The 15407-nt window shown below is 45.6% G+C and overlaps 1 protein-coding gene across 3 annotated transcripts in view; it reads left to right on the plus strand.

Moving 5' to 3' along the window:
• The first annotated feature begins 420 nt into the window (after nucleotides 1–420).
• The window catches only part of LOC137538867 (transmembrane protein 272-like), a 168285-nt gene continuing 153298 nt past the window's right edge, over nucleotides 421–15407 (plus strand). Inside the window, exon 1 of one of the 3 annotated variants that reach the window (XM_068261254.1) lies at nucleotides 421–509. The gene's annotated coding sequence lies outside the window, so the exon portion shown is untranslated. Of the gene's footprint in view, nucleotides 510–11856; nucleotides 11875–15407 lie in introns of those variants that run through there. The other 2 variants (XM_068261251.1, XM_068261253.1) reach the window with 2 other exon arrangements.

Below are 15407 nucleotides of genomic sequence, written 5' to 3' on the forward strand. Positions count from 1 at the left end.
GTTGTGTATCTTTTAGAGCAGAGAGGAAGTTCTGAGTTCAGGTCCACTTTAGATCAAGCAGGCAAGTTTTTTTCCACTGGGGCCACATATGAACAAGGCAATGGTCCTCACCTAATTTTAGAACTTGCCGGTGCTTATCGCCAGGGCCGGCGCTTCCATATGGGCAAAAAGGGCAACTGCCCTAGGGCCCCAGCGCCATTAAGGGCCCCAAAGTGTCCTCTTCCCCCTAAAATGTGTATCCTCCAAGGCAGAGGCCCCCCTCCTCCCGTGTGCACGCGGCCCACCTTCCCTCCCGCCGCGTTATGGAGCTGATGGGAGACCTGCAGCAGCACACACAGACCTGCGCTACGACTTCCAAGCAGGTCCGTTGGTCTCCTCTGTAGTGCCGCTTTTCTCCACTTCCTGCTTGTTACATCGGGCACTAGAGACCAAACGCAGAAGCAGGAAGTAGAGAACAGCAGCATTACAGAGGAGACCAATGGACCTGCATGGCTTGAAACTCGTAGCAGGTCTGTATGTGCTGCTGCTGCATCATACATGTCTCCCATCAGCCCCCTAACGCAGCGGGAGGGGGGAGGGGGCGCACACGAGTGGGTGGGGTGTTCATTATTGCAGGGGGAAACAGTAGGGGCACATATGGCTGGCTATCATAGTGAGGGGAAGGGAGACTTAAGGGGCCCATATAGCTATCATAGTGAGAGAAGGGGGGACATAAGGGGCCTATATGGCTGTCACAGTGGGGGAGGGGGGCCACAGGGGGCCCAAATAGCTATCATAATGAGGGGATATATAAGGGGCTCACCCATATGGCTATCATAGTGGGGGGGGGGATACTAGGGGCACATATGGCTATCAGAGTGGAGGGAGAGAGGGATGGACATTAGGGGCACATTTGATGATCATATTTGGGGGGGGGGGGGGTCAGTGGCGTAGCTAGGGAGCTGTGGGCCCCGATGCAAGTTTTACATGGGCCCCCCCAAGCACTCTATACATAACAATTGATACGGCGCACCAAAATCTGCCAATGGCAACTACAGTGTCTGAGGTGCAAGAAGGGAATGGGGAGCAGTTTGTTTATGATTACCACTATTCAAAGCATCTATAGAAGTGATTATTATGAGCACAGGACCAATAGAGAGCTAATACTGCAGTTGAGGGAGGGCCCTTCGGGGCCCCACTGGCCCAAGGGCCCCGATGCGGTCGCAACCTCTGCAACCCCTATTGCTACGCCCCTGGGGGGGGGTCATTAGGGGCATATATGGCTATCGTACTTGGGGGAGGTGGGATCGTTTGGAGCACATATGGCTATCTTACTTGGGGAGGAGTGGTCATTAGTGGCAGAAATGGCGATAATATTGGGGGGGGTGGTCATTACAGGTGCAAATGGCTATAATATTGGGGGAGGGGGTCAGCACCACCATAGGGGTAACCTGGACAGTTGCTACAAAGCCCGTAAGCACTGTTGGGCCCCCTAAGTCTCCTTCTGACTTGTCTTGGGACACAGTGGGGGAGGGGGGGATTTGTTGCCAGGGGTGGGTGTCAGGGGGGCCCCCAGGTTACTCTTGCCCCGGGGCCCCATTGTAGCTAGAACCGGCCCTGCATGTATGTATCTAAATTTCATTTGTCTGTTGTAATGTCTTCATTATACCTCACCGTGTACAATTAGTGATGGTCATGTCTAGGAGAACTCATGGAGAAGCATGTGATTTGTTTGATCAGCTGACAGATTTGCAAAGCTCTGATTTGCTGTGGTCACATCCTGCTTTAGCACATGATCATGATTAGCAAATCAGAGATTTATATATCTATCACCAGACCAAACTGATCACATGCTTCTCCATGAGTTCTCTTAGACACCGCCATTGCTATTTACAAAAGATTAATGAATCATAAAGTATTTCTATTTTTTTTTTTTATTGTGTATTTGTGTGATAGTTATTTTACACCTTTAACAATTTGGGAATATTTCTTGTGAAGGCTCTCATGTATCCAGGTGATGCCATCAGGGCCGGGACGTTTTACAGAACCAGTGGCAGAGATTCCAAAGTGTGCCCCATGCCCGAATTTTGCCCGCCCCAGTATAGTTAGTAGATGCCCCCGATATTAGGTGCCCCTCCCTCCCCTTCATAGTGTAATAGAACGCGGAAAAGCCGTCGCTTATACTGACAGCAAGGCGGCTGATTCCGCGTCCGACGCGGCGGTTTGCACGCAGCAGCGTGCATCTGGTGTGGCTGGGTCTGTTAGTTCACACAGATTAAGGAATATGCGCGCTGAGAGGCAGAACCTTTATGACAACCAAAGAGGAATCAGCTCACCAGGTTGGTCAGCTGACCTCAGAGCAAGTGACTATTGGTTGATCATTGATGGGTGGCACCGGAGAGTGCCGCTCTATATATAGTTACTGCTGGTCAGTCTCAGGTTGTCTGCCATTGCGAACACTTACGTGGAAGCACTCAGACCTTAGTCAGATCCAACAGTGTGTTTGAACAATGAGGACCTGGGAATTCACACTGAGCCAGATTACTTCTGTGTTATCATTGTGTTATACTTCAGACTAGTTCCAGGGTGTTGAGACCACGGACCTCACACCCAAGATTAGGGACTTTGTGTTATCATTGTGTTATACTTCAGACTAGTTCCAGGGTGTCGAGACCACGGACCTCACACCCAAGATTAGGGATACTGTGTACCATCATATTATACTCCAGACTAGTTCCAGGGTGTAGAGACCACGGACCTCACACCCAAGACTAGGCATTGTTTGATATCTGTTATGACCTATTGCTTTTCTGACTATCCCTCTGCTTTCTGATTCGGTACCTACGGATATCTGATTATCTGGTGCCAACCCTGCCTGCCTTTGGATACCGAATCAGCCTTCTGTCTCTGTACCTTGTCTGCCCGTGTGTTGCCGACCTGGCTTGCCCAACCTTGAGAGCTATCTCTCTCCTTTAAGAGATAGTCTCCAGACCTGCTAGTGACATCCACCTTTCAGGTGTCACTCACTCACAGGTTCTTCCTACTTTCAGCCTGGGACTCCACCCCTTTGGAGGTCTCAGGCTGCTGGAAGTTTTTTTGCACTTCTCAGAAGGCAGTATCGCCCATACTGCCAAATACCACCTGCTCCTCGGGTGGTCTCACTCAAAGTCATTACTGTTGCACCAAACACTCACACTATATAGGTGTCAAGAGGTTAGTTATACTTGGATTATCGGTGATTCTGCAGATCATCAATAATCGGGTATATATCTGTATTCTTGGTGATACTGCAGATCAACAATAATCAGATTCTCTCTGTGTGCTGACACCGAACGTTACACATAGGTAGCCAGATGTTTCCCCAGTATTAATTAGCACCCCTCCAGTATGGGTAGTAAGATGTGCCCCAAGTATTAGGTAGCACCTAGTGATGGGCGAACACCTGGATGTTCGGGTTCGGGAAAGTTCGCCGAACATGGCCGAGATGTTCGGCATGTTCGGGCCGAACCCCGAACTTTCCGAACATCCAGCTTTTGGGGGCCCTATGGGGTCGCAGGCATAAGGGGGGAGCATGCCCCGATCGCGGGGTGGGTCGGAAATTCCCCCCACCCCCTCCGCTAGCGCTCCCCCCTCTGCCCGCTTCCCCATAACAAAGTTTCAAGAAGTACCTGCTGAACCGCCCGCTGCCCGGCCTCCCTCAACGCGTCACTCTCCGGACTCCTCCTCCTCATTCAGTCACTGCATAGTGCCGCCCACTGCCAGCCACCCACACTACCACCGGACACAGCAGGTACTTCTTGAAACTTTGTTATGGGGAAGCGGGCAGAGGGGGGAGCGCTAGCGGAGGGGGTGGGGGGAATTTCCGACCCCCCCCGCGATCGGGGCATGCTCCCCCCTTATGCCTGCGACCCCATAGGGGGGCCGTATTCGGCCGAACAGGGCCCTGTTCGGCCGAACAGGGGCCCTGTTCGGCCCTGTTCGGCGGCCATTAGAAGTTCGGGGCGAACCCGAACTTAAAAGGCCGAACACCATCAGGTGTTCGGCCGAACGCGAACATCACCCGAACAGGGTGATGTTCTGCAGAACCCGAACAGTGGCGAACACTGTTCGCCCAACACTAAATCCAGTATAGGTAGTCAGGTGTATCCCAAGTTTTAGGAAGCCCCCCTCCCAAGTATAGGAAGCCAGATGTGAACCCAATATAAGGTTGGACCCCAGCCTCTTCAACCCAGTATAGGTAGCCAGATATGTCCAAAGCATTAGGTAGTCCTCCACCCAGTATAGGTAGCCAGATGTGTCCCTAGTATTAGATAGGTAGCCCTTTGGAAATATTAATGTAAAATAAGGCTGGGATGAATCCTGAAAATGTAAAGAGACCAAAAATACATCTGTTAATTAACCAAAGGGACACAAAGAAGGGTTACTAATTTTAATAAAAAGACCAGGGAACATAACAAAGAACAAACTCACCAATACAAAACATTCATCATATTTTCATTTATAACTCAAAACTCTAAAGATAACACACCATCCACCAATTATAATTTTAGTATTTTCTTCTAGAACAACAGACAGTGCTTTTGACTGTTACATTTTACTAACAAGCATTGTCACAATACTGTCCGATTTGTTTCAACCAACAATTTTTGGTCTGTTGTGTTTTTGTATAAAACAATGTTTTAGGGAACCTCTGTTTCCCAGTTTTTGCTAACTTCAGTCAAGCGTTGTTCTCGATAAACTTTGCAATATTTTTACTTGCTTTTGTGGATGTGTATATTGTTGATCACATGATGGATACATAACTTACATGAAGCTCTTTGACTAAAACCCCTCAGTGATATTTTTATTACATAATCGGCTCATACTCAGTTCACATTTGCTCCTAAGTTTTCTCCTAGGAGATAATTTTTCAACTTCTGTTTAAATAACTTTTTAGCGTTCTACAATTTAAGTACTGCCAAAATTAGACACGTTTTTTTGTTTCAATTGTTTTTTATTGAAAAGTTTTGTAAGTAATACAGTTCAATTTTCAACAAGAACAAATTTTAACATCAGTGAACAGAAACAACATAAAGAGTTAACAGTCGACTCATCTTAACCTGAGCAAGTAAAAACCAGTATAATACTAGTGATCTCAACGTACTGATCTGTGGGTAGAGCAACTATTGCAGTAAATAGTCAGACAAGAGGGGGCGTGACCGGAAGCTGAGATGTGAAGACGCTTTCCCGGAGAGCTCCCGTGCAGGACACCCAAAATCCTTGAAATAGGCCTCGTTCACATCATTTAGCGCAGATGGCTGTGCGATTGGAACGCAACGCATCCGATCGCACGCCATCTGCGCTCCTATGCGCTGCGCTGCAGATCCCATTCATTACAATGAATGGGATCTGCGCTGCGATTCCCAAAAATGCGTGCAGCACGCGATAGCGCAATCGCGCTGCCACGCAGCGCATATGATGGGAACGGTAGAAGGGCTGTCTATGCCCTTCTACCGTTCTTGCGTGTCGCACACTATACGCGCTGCCAAAATGCGGACGGCAGCGCGTATAGTCTGAACGAGGCCTGAAATACTGCTCTGAACATCCCTTTTACCTGGAAAAACACATCAGACTCGTATTCTGCTCGACGTGCTGAACAATCTGACATCAAGATGTCCCGGATACGCAACACCGAGGCCGCTTCCAAGCTTCAAAAGTTTAAGCACGGCCAGGAGGAAGAGGACTCCTCGGACGAGGAGCCGCCCACGCCCTCTCTCCGGCAAATAATGGAGGCCATCACTAGCTGCCAAACAACCCTCTCTAATATAAACACTAAATTAGAAGAGGTAAGGACTGATGTGTCACTCCTACGACAAGATATGCATACCCTCCGTTCCCGTGTGACAGATACCGAGGACCGCATAGGGAAGCTGGAAGACGAGGTAAAGCCTATTCCCGCCACTATCCGCACCATGAAGCAAGACGCCAAGACGGTGTGCAATAGACAGGAGGACCTTGAAAATCGTAACCGCCGCTCAAACATACGCATAGTTGGGTTACCGGAGAAGGTGGAGGGGACGGCTCCGGAGGACTTCACTGAAAAACTCCTAATAGATACCTTTGGGCGGGACTGCTTCTCAGCGGTCTTTGTTGTGGAGCGGGCACACCGAATTTCTCCAAGAGTACCGGCTCCCGGCCTACCACCGCGTACCTTCATATTCAAAGTACTGAATTACCGGGACCGGGATGCTATTCTAAAGGCAGCAAGAGCAAAAGGTGATATTGCATACCAAAATACCAGAATCTCCTTCTACCCGGATTATTCTACCGAGGTGCAGAAGCAACGTGCGCAGTTTGCTTCAGTGAAGCGTTCCTTGAGAGATGCCTCCATTACATACGCCATGCTATTTCCTGCCAAGCTGCGTATAGAAGCAGATGGGAAAACGCACTTCTTTGAGCACCCCAAAGATGTCACCAAATGGTTGGAAGCACGATCTAAAGTCCGCCGCTCTCCTTCCAGAGAAGAAGATTGACGCAGCCTCTATGATTGAACACTAACTGTGAGTTACAATTGAGCCTCTGCATTCGAAAGGCCCGTTAGGCCTTGTCACTATCTTAGGCCCTCAATGATTACATGGAGGTCCCCTTCTTTTTCACCACCCACCCACAGAGCCCCTAGGATATTGTTTATTCTCCTACTTATACATGTTCTTGTTCATAAGTTATACTTTTTGGATCGTTATGTTTTCACACTGCCTCTGTGGACAGACCATCCGACCCCTTAAGACTTTGTGCAGTAATGCGAGGTTCCTACGGATCCGCATATCCTACCACTCAAGCATATCACGTCGAAGCTGAACTTTTCCGAGATGCACAAACGGGGAAAAATACAAGCTGCGTCACTTGCATACTATCCAACTTATCCCTGTTATATTATGTCTACTCCATATATAGAACACTAAAATACTTATTGGGAATCCACAGAAACGGTTATATTGCATACTATTGATCATAGGCCGATCGCATATATACGCTCTGGTCGTGGGTGGGGTACGGGGGTCCTGGGGAGGGAAAGGACTTCGACCACCGGTACATTGTGTGCACCACCCTGGTTACTAAGCTATATTAATATCAATGTCTTTAATATTTTTATCAATGTGATGGGAAATTACAAATGTTGCCTTGCTACACATGATGCACTACTCTTTTCCCCATGTTGCCTATCCTCTGTCTCCCCTTTATGTTCCCTATCCAATCGTCTACACCGCAGAGGACTTGAATCCTCTTGCCGTCACTGGACCCCTTCCCCCTCCTCCCTACTTGTGTCAGTCTGGTTCCCACGTTGGCATTAATGTTTTCCAGGTTTAAAATGTGGATATACATTGATAATAATTACATCACGTGTCCTGCACCGGTAGAGCTGTGCCATTGCATTCTCCAACACCTTGCCTTATTGGCTTGCTAATGCAGACAGGAGATGTAACTGACGCACCTCGACCGGTTCCCCAGCAGGTGTATGTAGGTGTGCCTTTACACCTGTACCTATTTGTATATTGGTTTGGTTTGGGTTTAGGGTTTAAGCTCAGCCTAGTTTTATGGTTGAGCAGGGTGGGAAACTTTTGGGCTAAACTGTGTTGGAATGTAATCAATCGGGGCAAGATTTTCGGGTATTGGAAACTCTGTAATTTATATGTGCTATCATGGTCACAATGGGATGTGTTACTACTAGAGCTCTTAACAGACGAAAATGCAGTCACTTAGCGTAATCAATTGGAATGTACGTGGCCTTAATGATAAAATCAAAAGAAATGTTGTATTACAATACTTAAAGGGGTATAAACCAGATATAATTACCCTTACAGAAACCCACCTTACAGGCTCAAAATTACTAGCTCTGCGCCGAGGTTGGATTGGTTGGTCCTTTCATGCCTCATATTCACAATATTCTCGAGGGGTGTCAATTCTTATTGGGAGACATTTATTATTTAGGGCGCTGGAAGTAGTGACAGATCCCATGGGCCGGTATATAGAGTTGAGCTGAAATTTTCGTAATTTCGCATTACTATAATTACGCATGCGAAATTTGCGATTACGATGCGAAATTAGCGTAGCGAAATTGCCATTAAAATCGTAATTGAAAATTCCGTAAGCGTAATTTTCAACGCGAAATTTCGCGTTTCGTTCATGCCGTAATTTCGCATTAAACGCTACCGTAATTTCGCGTTAAACCGTAACGCTCCGTATTATATAAAAAAGCCGCCGACTTTAAGGGTTAATAGCAAAGCCCCCTTAAATGCTAAGAGCCTCAAATTTGGAGAATATATTAAGGAGATCAGGAGGAATAAGAGGAAAAAAATTTTTTGCAAAAAGACCTTATAGTTTTTGAGAAAATCGATGTTAAAGTTTCAAAGTAAAAATGTATACATTTAAAAACCCGCCGACTTTAACGGTTAATAGCAAAGCCTGCTTAAAGTTTAGGAACACCAAATTCCTAGGGTATATTAAGTTGATCAGTGGGAATAAGAGGAAAAATTTTTTTTTCAAAAACACCTTATAGTTTTTGAGAAAATCGATTTTTAAGTTTCAAGGGCAAAAATGTCTTTTAAATGCGGAAAATGTCAGTTTTTTTTGCACAGGTAACAATAGTGTATTATTTTCATAGATTCCCCCAAGTGGGAAGAGTTTTACTTACTTCGTTCTGAGTGTGGGAAATATAAAAAAAAAACGACGTGGGGTCCCCCCTCCCAGACCTCTTTAACCCCTTGTCCCCCATGCAGGCTGGGATAGCCAGAATGCGGAGCACCGGCCGCGTGGGGCTCCGCACCCTGACTATACCAGCCCGCATGGTCCATGGATTGGGGGGTCTCGGAAGGGGAGGGGCAGCCAAGCTTTCCCCTCCCCCTCCGAGCCCTTGTCCAATCCAAGGACAAGGGGCTCTTCTCCACCTCCGATGGGCGGTGGAGGTGGAGGCCGCGATTTCCTGGGTGGGGGGTTCATGGTGGAATCTGGGAGTCCCCTTTAAAAAGGGGTCCCCCAGATGCCCACCCCCCTCCCAGGAGAAATGAGTATAGAGGTACTTGTAGTACCCCTTACCCATTTCCTTTAAAGAGAATCTGTATTGTTAAAATCGCTCAAAAGTAAACATACCAGTGCGTTAGGGGACATCTCCTATTACCCTCTGTCACAATTTCGCCGCTCCTCGCCGCATTAAAAGTGGTTAAAAACAGTTTTAAAAAGTTTGTTTGTAAACAAACAAAATGGCCACCAAAACAGGAAGTAGGTTGATGTACAGTATGTCCACACATAGAAAATACATCCATACACAAGCAGGCTGTATACAGCCTTCCTTTTGAATCTCAAGAGATCATTTGTGTGTTTCTTTCCCCCATGCACTGAAGTTTCAGGCTGCTCTTTTCTTCTTGCAAACAGCTTTGCCCTTGTCTGTAATTCCTCAGTATGTGAAAGCCCAGCCAGCTCAGAGGACGATTTATCCAGCTGATTAGAGCAGCTTCTCTCTTCTCTCTTATCTAAATAACACACAGGCAGTGTGCATAGAGGGGCCAGAAAGGGTGAGTTCATAGCAGAACCACAACACTGAAGAACTTGGCAGCCTTCCAGACACAGGCCGACAAGTCTGACAGGGGAAAGATACATTGATTTATTACAGAGACTGTCATAGTAGAAAGTGCTGCAGTGAGCCAGAACACATTAGAATAGCTTTTGGAACATGTAGGATGATAAAAAACAGGATGCAATTTTTGTTACGGAGTCTCTTTAAGAGTTAAAAGTAAATAAACACACAAACACATAGAAAAAGTATTTTAATTAAACAAAAAACATAACCACGAAAAAAGTCCTTTAATATTCTTAATTAACCATTAATACTTACCTGTCCCTTTAAATAAATGATCCCACGCAATATCCTCGGAAATGTTCTATCAGTTACAAAGTAACAAAGTTATTATGTAACAACTTTGTTACATTGTAACTACGCCGCACCCGACGCCACTCGCCGCTCAGCCGCCGCATACTAAGTCCCCGCAGCTCCCGCTGTCCACCCCGCCCACATCTGTCACCCACATGTCACCCACATGTGGGTGACATGTGGGTGACATGTGGGAGAGGCGGGGAGGGCAGCGGAGCCGGTGGGGACTTAGCGTCCTGCACGGACCCGACAGAGCTCTGAGCTATATAGCTCAGAGCTCTGAGAAGCATCTTTGTATTTGGGCTCCAAGGAGCCCCATTGGTCCTTAGCAGACCAATGGGGTTCCTTCAAATCAGAAGGAACCCCATTGGTCTGCTAAGGACCAATGGGGCTCCTTGGAGCCCAAATACAAAGATGCTTTCGAGAGCTCTGAGCTATAGCTCAGAGCTCTGTCGGGTCCTGCAGCGCAGACGCAGCGGCGGCGGTGAGTGACGTCGGGTGCGGCGTAGTTACAATGTAACAAAGTTGTTATATTGTAATAACTTTGTTACATTGTAACTGATAGAACATTTCCGAGGATATTGCGTGGGATCATTTATTTAAAGGGACAGGTAAGTATTAATGGTTAATTAAGAATATTAAAGGACTTTTTTCGTGGTTATGTTTTTTGTTCAATTAAAATACTTTTTCTATGTGTTTGTGTGTTTATTTACTTTTAACTCTTAAAGGAAATGGGTAAGGGGTACTACAAGTACCTCTATACTCATTTCTCCTGGGAGGGGGGTGGGCATCTGGGGGACCCCTTTTTAAAGGGGACTCCCAGATTCCACCATGAACCCCCCACCCAGGAAATCGCGGCCTCCACCTCCACCGCCCATCGGAGGTGGAGAAGAGCCCCTTGTCCTTGGATTGGACAAGGGCTCGGAGGGGGAGGGGAAAGCTTGGCTGCCCCTCCCCTTCCGAGACCCCCCAATCCATGGACCATGCGGGCTGGTATAGTCAGGGTGCGGAGCCCCACGCGGCCGGTGCTCCGCATTCTGGCTATCCCAGCCTGCATGGGGGACAAGGGGTTAAAGAGGTCTGGGAGGGGGGACCCCACGTCGTTTTTTTTTATATTTCCCACACTCAGAACGAAGTAAGTAAAACTCTTCCCACTTGGGGGAATCTATGAAAATAATACACTATTGTTACCTGTGCAAAAAAAACTGACATTTTCCGCATTTAAAAGACATTTTCGCCCTTGAAACTTAAAAATCGATTTTCTCAAAAACTATAAGGTCTTTTTGAAAAAAAAATTTTTCCTCTTATTCCCACTGATCCCCTTAATATACCCTGGGAATTTGGTGTTCCTAAACTTTAAGCAGGCTTTGCTATTAACCGTTAAAGTCGGCGGGTTTTTAAATGTTTACATTTTTCCTTTGAAACTTTAACATCGATTTTCTCAAAAACTATAAGGTCTTTTTGAAAAAAAATTTTTTCCTCTTATTCCTCCTGATCTCCTTAATATATTCTCCAAATTTGAGGCTCTTAGCATTTAAGGGGGCTTTGCTATTAACCCTTAAAGTCGGCGGCTTTTTTATATTATACGGAGCGTTACGGTTTAACGCGAAATTACGGTAGCGTTTAATGCGAAATTACGGCATGATACGACTGTAATGCGAAAATTACGCGAAAATTACGCTTACGCGAAATTTCGCGAAATCCTTCTTCATTCCGATTATGTACTTACGGCCATAATCGTAATTACACTAATTACGCGAAATTTCGCAAAATCGTAATTAGGTCATTACGCTCATCTCTATATATTCATGCATTGTACCATAGCTAGCGAACCTATTCTACTGCTGGCAATATATATACCTCCGCCTTTTAGCTCACAGGTATTGAAAGAAGGTCTCAAATTTATGCTTAAATATTCAGGAGTCTCTGCACTATGGATGGGAGACTTTAACAACATCTGTAATGCAGCTCTTGACAGATCTCCCCCACAGGTAAATAAACAGACTCAATTTTCTCTTTTTCTAAAAGAAATGGATCTAGCTGACATCTGGCGGATTAAATACCCACAAACCCCTGGGTACACTTGTGAATCCAGTACTTATAACTCCTTTTCACGTTTAGACATGTTCCTACTTACCAGATACCTTCTCCCCCTGGTGATTGATATTTCCATTCTGCCACGCCTGGTGTCGGATCACTCCCCCTTATGCCTTAAACTGCAATGGGGTGTCTCTCCCCCATTTAAATTCTGGAAATTTAATCCTTTTTGGCTTGAACTTCTGCCAAATGATAATCCACTTGCAAAACAAATCATAGAATTCTTTTTTATCCACAGAGATGAAGAAAACCGAGCCCTGGTATGGGACACCTTCAAGGCATTTTTGAGGGGTGCTCTGATACAGGCAGTAGCTAGATGCAAAGGAGACACCAAAGCTAGACTAAAAACTCTGGCCCTACAGGTTACTCAAGCAGAAACCCTATATCACAAAGATAACTCCCCCTCAAATAAACAGACATGGCAAATCGCCCAGAGGGCCCATAAGGAATTATTGGAAGAACTAGCCTTAAGTAAAATCTTTTTCAATAAGCAAATGGTATACGAGCAAGGCGAAAAGGCAGGCACATTACTAGCTAAAATAGCCAAAACCCACTCCTCTCCACCGGTTATCCCTCAAATTGCTTCCTGCCAGGGTACACTGGTCAACACCCCCCAAGAAGTAAACTCCACATTTGCAGACTATTATCAACACTTATACACTAGTCGAACCATAGCTTCACAGTCGGACTCTGAAATTTATTTGGCCGAAATTACTCTCCCTAGACTCTCAGAGGCACAGCGCTCGCAACTAGACCTGCCCATCACTTTAGACGAAATTGAATCCGCCATCGCTAGTTTCCCCTCAAAAAAGGCTCCAGGACTCGATGGCATCCCCTTAGACCTGTACAAAAAAATACTCAGATATTTTGGCCCAGCCCATACTGGAGGTTTTTACCGAGGCCTTTGAGAAGCAGAGTCTCCCCACATCTATGAATGAGGCCCTAATAGTTGTGTTACCTAAGCCTGGTAAGGACCCGCTTCAATGCGACTCCTACAGACCGATCTCGCTTCTACCTACAGATGTTAAGATTTTAGCAAAAGTACTCGCCATAAGACTAAACGAGGTAATTCTAACCCTTGTACATGAAGACCAAACTGGCTTCATGCCAGGGAAAAACACGGCAATTAATATCAGGCGACTATTTACAAACATACAAGCCAACCATATAAATAAAGGGGCACGAGTCATTGCCTCATTAGACATGGCCAAAGCCTTTGATACGGTTGAATGGTCATTCCTGTCGGCGGTCCTTGCCAGGTTTGGTATTGGGGAAAATTTCCAGAGATGGGTTCGTATTCTGTATTCAAATCCCTCGGCCAGAGTTAGCACCAACGGGTGGATCTCTAAGTCTTTCCCTCTGGGTAGGGGCACGAGACAGGGATGCCCCCTGTCTCCACTATTGTACGCTCTGGTGGCGGAACCTTTGGCCTGCCGCATTCGGGCTTTACCTGATATAGTAGGATTCAAGACTAAATCTACCGAAGATAAAATTAGTATGTATGCGGATGATACCATCTTATATCTGGCTGATGGGGCCTCATCCCTGTCTCGTGCCCTTGAAATTATAGAGGAATCAAGCTATTACTCTGGGCTGCGGGTTAATATCTTTAAGTCAGTACTACTTCCATTAGACCCCTGGTCTCCTCCCGACTCAAATACCCCCCCGCCCCTTCAAATAGTCAATACCTTTAAATATCTTGGCATACAAATCCACATAGATCCAATACAATACTTGAAGCAGGAAGTATACAACCTGCTACCCCTTGTACAGTCCAGATGCAACACTTGGGCAAAATTACCCCTAGCAGTGATGGGCAGGAATAGTTTAATAAAAATGATTTTACTCCCCAAAATACTATATATACTTCATCACTCCCCAATTTACATCCCAAATACCTTCTTTAAAAAATTGAAATCAATACTCTTGAGTTTCCTCTGGGGTAAGGGCAGGGCCAAACTTAAAAACACGCTACTCCAAAACCCAATGAACCTTGGCGGAATTGCGTTTCCAGTATTTCAGAAATACTACTTCGCATCGCAGCTGCAACATATATCGGCTTGGTTCACTGTCCCCCCAACCACAAACATAGAACCACTTGGATATCTATTAGATCCTGTTTTAGAAAGCCCTGCAATGGACACTCTGAGGTGTTATATACCACAAAAGAAAAAACACAACACAATTCTGATGCAGGCATCTCAAGTATGGAAAGCCATCACTAAAATGTATAGCACCAAAGGTACAGGAAAACACACTCCCCTATGGTACAACCCTAATCTTTCAGAATTTGGCACCATCCCTGACCCCTCTTTCTGGATAGCTAGAGGGATAATATTCCTTGAAAACATCATATCAAATGGGCAGATTGCTTCTTTTGCCCTCTTAGTCTCTACCTACCACATCCCCATGAACCAAGAGTTTCGATACTGGCAATTAAAACACGCTTTTTGTAAGCAATTTCCTAAGACACCTATACAAGTATATGGCTCTCCCATTATTGAAATGCTCAAAAATGGTCCAGTTAGGCACATGATAGGTGAGCTATACAAAACACTTTTAGATTTTGGTGCCGAGGAACTCACCACTGAATCACGCAACCGATGGGTTTCATGTGGACTCGATATTGCAGATGAAGACTGGGATGACGCCCTATTCGCCCCCAAGAAAGTGTCCCCATGTATACGCGATCGTATCACGCAAATATACATTTTGCATCAGGCCTACTTAACCCCTAGGCAGCTTTGTAAATACAACCCACAATCTTCCAACAACTGCCCTAAGTGTCAGGAAGCATCCCCTTCATTCTATCACCTCATCTGGAGTTGTCCAGCTGTGGCAGCTTTTTGGTCCCAAGTAGTTAAATTTTTACACGACAAGATGGGCTGCCCCATAAGTTACGACCCTTTATTGTGCCTCCTTGGAGTCATACAAGATGAAACATTAGATAATGCTCTTAAATCATTTCTGACAGAAGTGCTATTTACAGGTAGACAAGAGGTGGCGTGTAGATGGCTTGCGCCCACGCCACCCTCATATGACAATTGGATTAAACGTATCAGCACTGCATTATCCTACAAAAAGCTTGTATACGCACACAGGGGAGCACAAAAGAAATTTCATTTAATATGGGACAGATGGGAAAATCGGTGATTTAGTGTTGCGAAGCAAGCTTCCTGTAATACAATTTAAAACTATGTCTATGCTTATGAACGCTGAGACAACAGATACAGTATTTATGCCCTATGTATTTATCTGGATCTTGTAATTAGATCCCTTGTACTTCTATACGTGAATACCTATGTACTACTGTTACTATGATGCCTATTTGTTTATAACTGGATGCCCGACTCTTGCCTTGTATATGACGTTAAATCCTCCCAATAAACGTTTATTTTGGTTTAAAAAAAAAAAAATAGTCAGACAA

The sequence above is a fragment of the Hyperolius riggenbachi genome, chromosome 11 (genome assembly GCF_040937935.1).
Source record: "Hyperolius riggenbachi isolate aHypRig1 chromosome 11, aHypRig1.pri, whole genome shotgun sequence".
Classification (NCBI taxonomy): domain Eukaryota; kingdom Metazoa; phylum Chordata; class Amphibia; order Anura; family Hyperoliidae; genus Hyperolius; species Hyperolius riggenbachi.